General features: G+C 37.9%; 1 non-coding gene across 1 annotated transcript; it reads left to right on the top strand.

Annotated features, from left to right (window-relative positions):
- Nucleotides 1-108, top strand: LOC112768213 (small nucleolar RNA R71). The gene has a single exon (XR_003185651.1). It is a non-coding gene; the product is annotated as a small nucleolar RNA R71 (small nucleolar RNA).
- Nucleotides 109-10502: the final 10394 nt, after the last annotated feature.

Here is a 10502-nt window from a genome sequence, read left to right as displayed (position 1 = left end):
AAGCATGTCAGAAGGACACTTTTTGGTCAGCTGTTTGTATCTTTCCCAAGCTTCATAGAGGGATTCACCTTCTTTCTGTCTGAAGGTTTGAACATCAGCTCTAAGCTTGCTCAGCTTTTGAGGAGGAAAGTACTTGGCTAAGAAAGCCGTGACTAGCTTATCCCAAGAGTTCAGGCTGTCTTTGGGTTGAGAATCCAACCATAATCTAGCTCTGTCTCTTACAGCAAAAGGGAAAAGCATGAGCCTGTAGACTTCAGGATCTACTCCATTAGTCTTAACAGTATCACATATCTGCAAGAATTCAGTTAAGAACTAAAAAGGATCTTCAGATGGAAGTCCATGAAACTTGCAGTTCTGCTGCATCAGAGAAACTAATTGAGGTTTCAGCTCAAAATTGTTTGCTCCAATGGCAGGAATGGAGATGCTTCTTCCATGTAAATTGGAATTAGGTGTAGTGAAGTCACCAAGCATCTTCCTTACATTATTATTATTTTCGGCTGCCATCTCCTCTTCCTGTTCGAAAATTTCTGAAAGGTTATTTCTGGATTGTTGTAATTTAGCTTCTCTTAATTTTTTTCTTCAGAGTCCTTTCAGGTTCTGGATCTGCTTCCACAAGAATGTTCTTATCCTTGCTCCTGCTCATATGACAAAGAAGAGGGCACAGAAAAATAATAATAATAATAGAGATCCTTTATACCACAGTATAGGGATCCCTGTGTGAGTGGAAGAAAAGAGGGAGATAAAGAATATAATGTAATGGAAGAAACACAACTGTGAGGAGGGTTGAGATGTGAGATGAGATGTTAGTAAATGAATAAATAAATAGAATAAGATGAGAGAGAAGGAATTTTCGAAAATAAATTTTGAAAAAGAGTTAGTGATTTTTGAAAAAAGTTTTTTTGAAAAAGGTTAGTATTTTTTTTTCGAAAAAAATTTTTAAAATCAAAAATAAAAATAATTAGCTAATAAAACAGAATTTTTTTGAAAAAGAGGGAAGATATTTTCGAAAATTAGAGAGAGAAAGTTAGTTAGGTAGTTTTGAAAAAGTTAAGAAACAAACAAAAAGTTAGTTAGTTAGTTGAAACAAATTTGAAAATCAACTTTGAAAAGATAAGAAGTTAGGAAGTTAGAGAAGATATTTTGAAATCAAATTTTTGAAAAAGATAAGAAGATATTTTTGAAAAGATATGATAGAAATTAGTTTTTGAAAAAGATTTGATTTTTAAAATCTCAATTAATGACTTGATTCACAAGAAATCACAAAATATGATTCTAGAACTTAAAGTTTGAATCTTTCTTAACAAGCAAGTAACAAACTTCAAATTTTTGAATCAAAACATTAATTGATTATGTTATTTTCGAAAATTTGGTATAAAAATAAGAAAAAGATTTTTGAAAAATATTTTTGGAATTTTCGAAAATAACTAAGAGTTTTGAAAAAGATTTTGAAAAAGATAAGATTTTCAAATTGAAAATTTGATTTGACTCATGAGAAACAATTTGATTTTAAAAATTTTTGAAAAAGTCAATCCAAATTTTCGAATTTGATGAGAGAAAAAGGGAAAGATATTTTTTTGATTTTTTTGATTTTTTTTATGATGAGAGAGAAAAACAACAAAAAGACTCAATGCATGAAAATTTTGAATCAAAACGATGAATGCATGCATGAATGATATGAGTGTCAAGAGAAACACCAAGAACACTTTGAATGTCAAGATGAACATCAAGAACATATTTTTGAAAAATTTTTTATGCAAAGAAAACATGTAAGACACCAAACTTAGAAATCTTTCATGTTTAGACTCTAAGAAACGAGAAATGCACATGTAAAACAAGAAAAGACACAAAACATGAAAACATCAAGATCAAACAAGAAGACTTACCAAGAACAACTTGAAGATCATGAAGAACACTATGAATGCATGAATTTTCGAAAAATGCAAGATGCATATGTAATTGACACCAAACTTATGATATGACTCAAGACTCAAACAAGAAACAGAAAAATATTTTTGATTTTTATGATTTTCTAATTTTTTTTGTATTTTTTTCGAAAATTATATGAAAAAGAAAAAATAAGGATTCCAAAATTTTTAAGATGAATTCCAGGAATCTTGCATTCTTAGTCTAAAGCTTCAGTCAAGGAATTAGACATGGCTCACTAGCCAGCCAAGCTTCAGCATGTAAATCAGACATGACACGCCTGACATACTCATTCCCAAAGGAATTAGACATGGCTTTACAGCCAGCCAGGCTTCAACATGCTTCATGAAACACTAGAATTCATTCTTTAAAAATTTTGAATAAAAATATATTTTTGAAAATATTTTTATTTTTAAAATTTTTTTCGAAAACACAAGAAAAATTTTTGAAAGATTTTTGAAAAATTTTTGAAAACAAAACAAAAAGAAAATTACCTAATCTGAGAAATAGGATGAACCGTCAGTTGTCCAAACTCAAACAATCCCCGGCAACGGCGCCAAAAACTTGGTGCACGAAATTATGATGTCCAGGCTCGAACAATCCCTGGCAATGTGAGCAACTTGGTACGCGTAATCGTGATTACACTTTAATTATGTCAAATTCATAGCTCTTTCTTTCCCTGGCAATGGCACCAAGAACATGGTGCCAATACCATAGTTCACAACTTCGATACAACTAACCAGCAAGTGCATTGGGTCGTCCAAGTAATACCTTACGTGAGTAAGGGTCGAATCCCACGGAAATTGTTGGTATGAAGGAAGCTATGGTCACCTTGCAAATCTCAGTTAGGCAGATATAATTTGATAATGGTGTTTTCGAATAATAAATAATAGAATAGGGATAGAGGTACTTATGTAAATCATTGGTAGGAATTTCAGATAAGCGAATGGAGATGCTTTTCGTTCCTCTGAACCTCTGCTTTCCTGCTATCTTCATCCAATCAGTCTTACTCCTTTCCATGGCTGGATTTATGCAAGGGCATCACCGTTGTCAGTGGCTACATCCCCTCCTCTCAGTGAAAAATAAGCTCACATGCTCTGTCACAGCACGGCTAATCATCTGTTGGTTCTCGATCATGCTGGAATAGGATTCACCCTCCTTTTGCGTCTGTCACTAACGCCCAGCACTCGCGAGTTTGAAGCTCATCACAGTCATTCAATCATTGAATCCTACTCGGAATACCACAGACAAGGTTTAGACTTTCCGGATTCTCTTGAATGCCGCCATCATTCTAGCTTACGCCACGAAGATTCTGGTTAGGAGATCTAAGAGATATTCATTCTAGCTTATTTCATGTAGAACGGAGGTGTTTGTCAGGCACGTGTTCATAGGGGAGAATGGTGATGAGCGTCACACATAATCATCACCTTCATCACGTTCTTGGGTGCGAATGGATATCTTAGAAGCGAAATAAAATGAATTGAATAGAAAACAGTAGTACTTTGTATTAATCTTTGAGGAACAGCAGAGCTCCACACCTTAATCTATGGAGTGTAGAAACTCTACCGTATGAAAATACATAAGTGAAGGTCCAGGCATGGCCGAGATGGCCAGCCCCCAAAACGTGATCACAGGATCAAAATACAATCCAGGATCCAGGATGTCTAATACAATAGTAAAATGTCCTATTTATAATAAACTAGCTACTAGGGTCCACTTCCTGGGCCCACTTGGTATGTGTTTGGGCTGAGCTTGAGTGTTGCACGTGTAGAGGTCCTTCTTGGAGTTGAACGCCAGCTTTTGTGCCAGTTTGGGCGTTCAACTCTGGTTTTGGCTCCTTTTCTGGCGCTGGACGCCAGATTTGGGTAGAAAGCTGGCGTTGAACGCCAGTTTACGTCATCTATTCTTGGCCAAAGTATGGCTATTATATATTGCTAGAAAGCCCTGGATGTCTAATTTCCAACGAAATTAGAAGCGCGCCATTTCGAGTTCTGTAGCTCCAGAAAATCCACTTTGAGTACAGGGAGGTCAGAATCCAACAGCATCAGCAGTCCTTCTTCAACCTCTGAATCTGATTTTTGCTCAAGTTCCTCAATTTCAGCCAGAAAATACCTGAAATCACAGAAAAACACACAAACTCATAGTAAAGTCCAGAAATGTGAATTTAACATAAAAAATAATGAAAACATCCCTAAAAGTAACTAGATTCTACTAAAAACATACTAAAAACAATGCCAAAAAGCGTATAAATTATCCGCTCATCAGCAACCCAATGTTATTTAATCATATCTATTTTATTTTCTTTTTGTTATTCCGTGTTTTATTAGGTTGATGATCATGTGAAGTCACAAAAACTACTGAAAAATCAAAAACAGAATGAAAAATAGCATTGAAAATAGCACACCCTGGAGGAGAGCAGTCTGGCATTTAAACGCCAGAAACAAGCATCTGTCTGGCGTTCAACGCCAGAAACAGGCACCAAGCTGGCGTTTAACGCCAGAAACAAGTATCTGCCTGGCGTTAAACGCCAGAAACAAGCTACATTTGAGCATTTAACGCCAGAAACAGGCAGCAGTCTGGCGTTAAACGCCAGGATTGCACAGCAAGGGCGTTTTACACGCCTAATTGGAGCAGGGATGATAAGTCCTTGACCCCACTTGGTCTGTGGACCCCACAGGATCCCCTCAGGATCTGTGGACCCGACAGGATCCCCACTTTTTCTTCTCTCCTCTTCACACCTTTTCATAACTCTCTTCCCCAAATACCCTTTACCAATCACCTCAATCACTCTTTCCCATCACCTCTTCACCACTCACATCCACCCTCTCTTCCCCATAAACCCCACCTACCTTCAAAATTCAAACCAATTTCCCTCCCAAACCCAACCCTAATGGCCGAACTATACACCCCCTCACTCCTATATAAACTCCTTACTCCTTCTTCATTTTCACACAACACAACCCTCTCTCCTTCTCCTTGGCCGAATACATCTTCTTCCCCCATCTCCTCCATTTTCTTCTTCTTCTACTACTTTCTTTCTTCTTTTGCTCGGAGACGAGCAAACATTTTAAGTTTGGTGTGGTAAAAGCATAGCTTTTTGTTTTTTCATAACCATTAATGGCACCTAAGGCCAGAGAAACCTCTAGAAAGAGGAAAGGGAAGGCAATTACTTCCACCTCTGAGTCATGGGAGATGGAGAGATTCATCTCAAAGGTCCATCAAGACCACTTCTATGAAGTTGTGGCCAAGAAGAAAGTAATCCCTGAGGTTCCTTTCAAGCTCAAAAAGAATGAGTATCCGGAGATCCGACTTGAGATCCAAAGAAGAGGTTGGGAAGTTCTCACCAACCCCATTCAACAAGTTGGGATCCTAATGGTTCAAGAGTTCTATGCAAACGCATGGATCACTAGGAACCATGATCAAAGTGTGAACCCGAATCCAAAGCATTGGATTACCATGGTTCAGGGGAAATACTTAGACTTCAATCCGGAAAATGTAAGGCTGGCGTTCAACTTGCCAATGATGGAAGAGAACGCACGCCCCTACACAAGAAGGGTCAATTTTGATCAAAGGTTAGACCAAGTCCTCATAGACATATGTGAGGAAGGAGCTCAATGGAAAATTGACTCAAGAGGCAAGCCGGTTCAATTAAGAAGGCATGACCTCAAACCAGTGGCTAGGGGATGGCTAGAGTTCATTCAACGCTCAATCATTCCTACTAGTAACCGGTCTGAAGTTACTATAGACCGGGCCATCATGATCCATAGTATCATGATTGGAGAGAAGGTGGAAGTTCATGAGATTATACCTCAAGAACTTTACAAGTGGCTGACAAGTCCTCCACTTGGGCAAGGTTAGCCTTTCCTCACCTCATATGCCACCTCTGCGATTCGACTGGAATTGACATAGAGGGAGACATCCTTATTGAAGAGGACAAGCCCATCACTAAGAAAAGGATGGAGCAAACAAGAGATCATGGACCTCAGCAAGAGCATGAGGAAATTCTCCACCATGAAATCCCTGAGATGCTTCAGGGGATGCACTTTCCTCCATAAAACTATTGGTAGCAAATCAAGACTTCCCTAGGAGAATTAAGTTCCAACATGGGACAACTAAGGGTGGAGCACTAAGAGCACTCCATCACCTCCATGAGATTAGAGAAGATCAAAGAGCCATGAGGGAGGAGCAACAAAGGCAAGGAAGAGACATAGAGGAGCTCAAAAGCACCATTGGTTCTTCAAGAAGAGGAAGACATCACCCTCACTAAGGTGGACTCATTCCTTAATCTCCTTGTCTATTTATTTTACTGTTTTTTGATTTTTAAGCTTTATGTTTTATTTATGTTTGTGTCTTTACTATATGATCATTAGTGTTTAAGTGTCTATGTCTTAAAGCTATGAATGTCCTATGAATCCATAACCTCTCTTGAATGAAAAATGTTTTAATTACAAAAGAACAAGAAGTACAGGGTTTCGAATTCACCCTTGAAATTAGTTTAATTATTTTGATGTGGTGACAATACTTTTTGTTTTCTGAATGAATGCTTGAACAGTGCATATGTCTTTTGAAGTTGTTGTTTATGAATGTTAAATATGTTGGCTCTTGAAAGAATGATGAAAAGGAGACATGTTATTTGATAATCTAAAAATCATAAAAATGATTCTTGAAGCAAGAAAAAGCAGCGAAAAAAAAGCGAAAAAAAAAGAAAGAAAGAAAAAGAAAAAGCAAGCAGAAAAAGCCAAAAGCTCTTTAAACCAAAAGGCAAGAGCAAAAAGCCAATAGCCCTTAAAACCAAAAGGCAAGGGTAAATAAAAAGGATCCAAGGCTTTGAGCATCAGTGGATAAGAGGGCCTAAAGGAATAAAATCCTGGCCTAAGCGGCTAAACCAAGCTGTCCCTAACCATGTGCTTGTGGCGTGAAGGTGTCAAGTGAAAACTTGAGACTGAGCGGTTAAAGTCGAGGTCCAAATCAAAAAGAAGAGTGTGCTTAAGAACCCTGGACACCTCTAATTGGGGACTCTAGCAAAGCTGAGTCACAATCTAAAAAGGTTCACCCAGTTATGTGTCTGTGGCATTTATGTATCCGGTGGTAATACTGGAAAACAAAGTGCTTAGGGCCACGACCAAGACTCATAAAGTAGCTGTGTTCAAGAATCAACATACTGAACTAGGAGAATCAATAACACTATCTGAACTCTGAGTTCCTATAGATGCCAATCATTTTGAACTTCAATGGATAAAGTGAGATGCCAAAACTATTTAAGAGGCAAAAAGCTACAAGTCTCGCTCATCTGATTGGAGCTAAGTTTCATTGATATTTTGGAATTTATATTATATTCTCTTCTTTTTATCCTATTTGATTTTTAGTTGCTTGGGGACAAGCAACAAATTAAGTTTGGTGTTGTGATGAGTGGACAATTTATACGCTTTTTGGCATTGTTTTTATATAGTTTTTAGTATGATTTAGTTAGTTTTTAGTTATATTTTTATTAGTTTTTAATTAAAAATCACATTTCTAGACTTTACTATGAGTTTGTGTATTTTTCTGTGATTTCAGATAATTTCTGGCTGAAATTGAGGGACTTGAACAAAAATCAGATTTAGAGGTTGAAGAAGGACTGCAGATGTTGTTGGATTCTGACCTCCCTGCACTCAAAGTGAATTTGCTGGAGCTACAAAACTCCAAATGGCGCGCTCTCAATTGCGTTGGAAAGTAGACATCCGGAGCTTTCCAGCAATATATAATAGTTGATACTTTTTCCGAGTTTAGATGACGCAAATCGGTGTTCAACACCAGTTCCATGCTGCATTCTGGAGTTAAACGCCAGAAACAGGTTGCAAAGTGGAGTTAAACGCCAGAAACAGGTTACAAACTGGCATTCAACTCCAAGAGAAGCCTCTACACGTGTAAAGCTCAATGTTCAGCCCAAGCACACACCAAGTGGGCCCCAAAAGTAGATTTCTGCATCATTTACTCATTTCTGTAAACCCTAGTAACTAGTTTAGCATAAATAGGACTTTTTACTATTGTATTTACATCCTGAGTTTTATCTTGGGATCATCTTTGGATTATCTTTTGATCCTTTGATCATGTTTAGGGGGCTGGCCTCTCGGCCATGCCTGAACCTTCATCACTTATGTATTTTCAACGGTAGAGTTTCTACACACCATAGATTAAGGTGTGGAGCTCTGCTGTTCCTCATGAATTAATACAAAGTACTATTGTGTTTCTATTCAATTCAAACTTATTCCGATTCTAAGATATTCATTCGCACCTCAATATGAATGTGATGATCGTGACAGTCATCATCATTCCCAACTATGAACGCGTGCCTGACAACCACTTCCGTTCTACCTTAGATTGAATGAGTATATCTGGGATTCCTTAATCAGAATCTTCGTGGTATAAGTTAGAATCCATGGACGGTTGATAAACCCATATTTCATGAGTTATTTTGTGCTTAGTTTGAGTGATTTATTCAATCCTTCACCCACTTATTCATATTAATTGTATGGTTTTACTTTCCCTTCCTTATTATGTGATGTATGTGAAAAACATGTCTCCTAAGCTTTAAAATTAATTATTTTAATTACCTTTGCTTCCATTCGATGCCGTGATTAGTGTGTTGAGTAGTTTCAGATTTTCTAAGGCAGAATGACTTAAAGGATGAAAAAGGAAACGTACAAAAATGGAAGGAAAGTGCGAAATGGAGTTTTGAAGAAACTGGCATCCACGCGATCGTGTGCCAGGAGCGAAGAAGCAGCGACGCGGCCGCATGACTGACGCGGCCGCGCGACTTAAGTAGAATGCATACGACGCGGACACGTGACTGACGCGACCGCGTGGCAAGGAAAACTCTAGATGACGCGACCGCGTGACCCACGCGGACGCGTGACAGAGGCCACGTATCAGAATTTACAGAATACGCCCCCAGCGATTTCTGAAGCCTTTTTGGCCCAAATCCAGGTGCAGAACACACAGACTAGAGGCTATAAAGTGGGGGAATACATCCATTCAAGGGGGAGCTCGCATTTTTTGTTACTTCCCATGATTTAGATTTAGTCTTGAGAGAGGTTCTCTCCTCTCTCTCTTAGGATTTAGGACTTCTCTTAGTTTGTAAGAGTGACTCTCGATCCAGGTTTTATGTTTCTTTGTTTTAAGCTTCCCTTTTCACTTCTATTTATTTATTCTAGCACTTGAGTTGATTATTTACTTTTATAATTTAATTTATGAATTATTCCATATTACAGATTGTTATTTGAATTAATGATATTTGATGTATTCCAGTTTATGATTGCTCTCTTTAATTCATTGGCTTCCATCTAAGGACATTTTTATTCCAGCAATTTTACTTTTTCCCCTTTTGGTCTTGGTTAAGAAATCAGTAACTCAACATTATCAAACTCAACATAACTGATAATCGCTATCTTGCTAATTGAACTGAACTTCAATAATCCCAACTTTTTCTTAGGAAATAAATAGGATTCGAAGGTCAAACTAATTAGTCCCTTGACTTTCTCTTACCTTGCCAGAAGTTTGCTTTACAATATTTATTTATTTTAATTGCCATTCACTTTACTTGTCATTCAAATCACTTGCTTCTCACCTTCTAAACCCCGATTACAACCTTTATAGCCAATAATAAGAACATACTTCCTTGCAGTTCCTTGAGAAGACGACCCGAGGTTTGAATACTCGGTTAACAATTTTTAAAAGGGGTTTGTTACTTGTGACACCCAAAATGTTTGTACGAAGGGATTTCTGTTGGTTTAGAGACTATATCTACAACGCGACTGTTTTTATGAACTTCTTTACTGGCAAAAATCCTAACGTCAAAATGGCGCCGTTGCCGGGGAACTGCTAACGTGTGCCTTTTTATTGGTTATTGTAAATATTTTTCTTTTGCTTGTTTATTTATTTTTGTTTTTCCTTTTTATCTTTATTTGCTACCATGAACTCTCACCCCTCTCGCTTTGATTTCGGTTCTAACTTTGTTGAAGGAAATAGAAGTTACAGCAGGAATTTGCATCAAGGTCAGACCAATCAAAGATGGATGGAGCCAAGAGGATCTAATCAACCCTTCAGGCAGCAACACCCTCCGAGATATCCTGCACAAAGACCATTCTACCGTGCATACCCAGCTGAAAGATGTGGTGGACAACCTTGTAACTACCAACAAGTCCCACCCCGTGCATATAAACCATCCTTTCAACATAATCTCGAACCACCACACTCACAAGCTTCTCTTCACCATTCGCCACCATATGATCCTTCCTTACCCTAGTACCAATCCAATCAATCCCAATCACCGCCACTTTCCTATGTATCATGTCCAAGTCCGGCAACCCGAGAAGCAGAGGTTCGCCTAAAGAAAACAGTAAATAAACTTCAAACAACCATTCGACAACTGGAGCAAACAATAATTCAATGGGTTTCTAGGCGCTCAAATACACTAGGATTAGCCACAGCCCCATGTGAACAGTCTAACGAAGAGCGTAGCATGAAGGAGATACCAGAAACTCCAGTAGACAAGACAGAGAATGAATTCGTACTAGAACAAGTAGAAGAAGCTATCATTG

The sequence above is a fragment of the Arachis hypogaea genome, chromosome 17 (genome assembly GCF_003086295.3).
Source record: "Arachis hypogaea cultivar Tifrunner chromosome 17, arahy.Tifrunner.gnm2.J5K5, whole genome shotgun sequence".
NCBI classification, from domain to species: Eukaryota; Viridiplantae; Streptophyta; class Magnoliopsida; order Fabales; family Fabaceae; genus Arachis; species Arachis hypogaea.
This window is presented reverse-complemented; position numbering and strand designations above follow the sequence as displayed.